A 3,592-nucleotide genomic window follows, 5' to 3' on the forward strand; every position below is an offset into this window, starting at 1 on the left:
CCACTGAACCCATTGTTTTATTGCAAATTATACATTTTAAGTGGTAATTCAATGAGTATGGCTGTAGTATGAATATTAGCATCCTCTGTGATCTACAGCATGATCCTCTTTCAGATGTTCACTTTACGCATAATCGACCAATCACAGCCTGTGTTACACTCATCACAGTTCTGTTTCCATGGAGAACCTGGCTGCCCTCACAGAGCCCTGTTAAGGTGGCGTCTGTATCAGACATCGGTGTGTTTCGCTTTTGTGCAACATCAGCGTCTGCGTCCATTAAACCTGCATTTGGAGTGATTGTTTAATAATAATGTCTTTAGAAATGAGCTCAAATCTCCCAGATTGTCCGTGTTGACCCAGAGACACACATACAGCGTCCCCAGGGTGTCCTTTTTCTCCCAGCATGCATCACTTCAGCAAATCTGCATGTGCTGGTTCGGGAGGCTGGAATCCTCTTAGCTGACAGTTGCAAGATTAGATCAGAGGCTTATCGAGGGTTAGTGTGTCTCTGAATAGATGGACGGCTTTCAGACTGAACTGGGAACAGTTTGCTGTGAGCAAGTCTGAGTCTTTGATATTTAAAGAGAGCAGGGGAAGTTGATCTGGAAGCAGTATAAAATCACAGTATCTATTAGATAAAGAGCCCAGATCTGGGCCTCTGATGGAATGTGACGCTCTCTTTGTTTGGGATCCTTCTGTTTCCCACAACCTAAATTAGAAACTCTTTCACACGGACTAACAAGACTTTGGAAACTTAAAGGAATAGTTCAGCTGAACATGAAAATTAGCTGACAATTTACTCACCCTCACGCTATCCAAGAAGTAGATGAGTTTGTTTCTTCATCCGATTTCTTCATCGTGTTTTTTTGTATTTGTCAACCTTTCTTATCAAAATGCTTGTTACGGATATGAAAACGCAGAAAATCGAACCTGATCCGAATTTTTTTATGACGGACGAAAGTTTCGGAGGCAGTGTGTAAATGTGATATTTTTTAACTTGTGAAAAATTCAGATTCAGTGTGCAATGACCTTTACTCAGCAATGGATGCTCTGCAGTGAATGGGTGCCGTCAGAATGAGAGTCCAAACAGCTGATAAAAACATCACAATAATCCACACCACTCCAGTCCATCAGTTAACATCTGGAGAAGACAAAAGCTGAAACAAATCCATCATTAAGATGTTTTTAACTTCAAACTGTTGCTTCTGTTCAAAATACAAGTCCATAATCCATAATAACGTTTCCTCCAGTGAAAAAAATCCATCTCTCTCTGTTGTCTCTCACATCAAAATCCAGCCATATATTTGTTTAGAGTTGTTTTGGCTTGTAAATTGTGTTTGATCTGTGCAGATTTCTCTCCTGATTCAGGAAGCGTTATTATGGATTATAGACTCGTATTTTAGTTAAAAACATCTTAATGATGGATGTGTTTCAGCTTTTGGCTTCTTAAGATGTTAACTGATGGACTGGAGTGGTGTGGATTATTGTGATGTTTTTATCAGCTGTTTGGACTCTCATTCTGACGGCACCCATTCACTGCAGAGCATCCATTGCTGAGACACTGATGCAATGCTATATTTCTCCAAACCTGATGAAGATACAAACTCATCTACATCTCAGATGGCCTGAGGGTGAGTAAAGTTTCTGCAAATTTTCATTATAAGTGACACTAAAAGTATCTGAATGTCATTGCTTTAGTTATTGAACCTTTAGTGGAGCGTTCGATTGTGATGGTCACTCAGTGCTCTAATGGACTCAGGGTTTGATTGATTGGATCAGGATTTCCTGATGGTCCTGGTCTGTAATCGTGTTTATCTGAGGTCTTTTAACATATTTCAAGTTAACCTGCTAAACGTTTAATCTGACTTTCCCTTTAACTTTAAGAAAATCCCCACATTGCTTCTGTGTTGTGTGTATGTTTACATGCATATAATATATATATATATATATATAAATATTCATTTAAGTCATGGATAAATGTGCCTGTGTTTTTGTTTCTATTTATGTCTCCATTTAATGAGTGTTTAACCACATTACATGTCAGATTGAAGCAGGGAGCCAATAACAGACAGGAAGCAGTGAACGAACACAGGAAACCGGTTTGTTTTCAGTTTTCCACTGACATTTATTTCTTGGAAAAATAGTGATTCTGGAACACACATGTTCTGACTTCAGGTCTAGTCATGCAAACATGGTCTTTCAAACAGATCTGCTTAATAGATGCTTTTTTTCTGCATAAGAAGATCTGTAATGATTTTTATTTCAAAGATTCAATAAGATTTTTTTTAAGAAATATATTTTACAAAGGATGCATTTAATTGATCCGAAGTGACAGTAAAGACATTTATAATGTTACAGTAGATTTCTATTTCAAATAAATTCTGTTCTTTTGAACTTTCTATTCATCTGTGAATCCTGAAAAATAAAATGTATCATGATTTCCGCAAAATATTGTGCAGCACAACTGTTTTCAACATTGATAATAATCAGAAATGTGTTTTGAGCAGTAAATCAGTATATTATTATGATTTCTGAAGATCATGTGACACTGAAGACTGCAGTAATGATGCTGAAAATACAGCTGCGCATCACAGAAATAAATTACAGTTTAACACATATTCACATAGAAATACGTTATTCTATATTGTAATAATATTTCATATTTTTTGCTGCATTTTTGATCAAATAAATGCAGCATTTTCGTTTTTGAGAAATATATGTTTTTTTAGAAAAATGTAATGCAACACTTCTAAACAAATATGACATGCAATGATACTTTTATGTTACCAAGAAGTTCACCACAGACTTTGTTTCTTAAATGAATGTCTTAGATAATTTCTATTGTGTTGTGCTGTTTTCATTATGCATTATTGTGTTTTATAGCAGCAGCTCTCTTGAGTGGGTGTCAGATTTCATATCGTCACTGTTGCATGGCAACCTTTAAAAACTCAAGCTTCACCAACAGCACTGAAGCCTCTTCATTCACTATTCAATGCAAAAGCAAATGTACCATTATGCAGAAATATGTTTGCCTCGAAAAAAGAAGGTTTGGGAGTCTTTCCAGTGAGTATTTGTTCAAATGTGCCCTGCTTTCCTCAATAATCTCATTACAGACCTTCAGTTTTGCATATTTAACTGTCTCTATCTTCTGTATCTGCAGTTCAAACACCTTCAGGATCTTTGATGAGACGTTGCCAGAGCGTCTCGATCCGGTCTGGATCTATCAGAAGCATAAAAATCCTGCTAGAGACCCGCGAGAGTCTGAGACCCGCAACGTCCCACATCCTCACAACGCCAGATTCATCAGGACTAATGTCAGATTCCTTAATGAGCCCATCGCTCACATGAAGACGAGACATACTGACACAGAACAGGTGCTAATGCTATTTATATAGGCATATTAATGGGAAATATTAAGATTAGGGGAGATCAGAGTCCAGTTATACCAATAAATTCACTTTATGTTTGCCATGTAACATAATATGTTTGAATGTAACATTTTCCTTTATGTAAGGTATTTTATTGAAGTTTTTAAATTGTATTATTATTTAAATTTAGCTAAAAAGACAATAATTATGGAGGACTAGGAGTG

Source organism: Barbus barbus (assembly GCF_936440315.1).
Source record: "Barbus barbus genome assembly, chromosome: 35".
In the NCBI taxonomy this organism is placed as follows: Eukaryota; Metazoa; Chordata; class Actinopteri; order Cypriniformes; family Cyprinidae; genus Barbus; species Barbus barbus.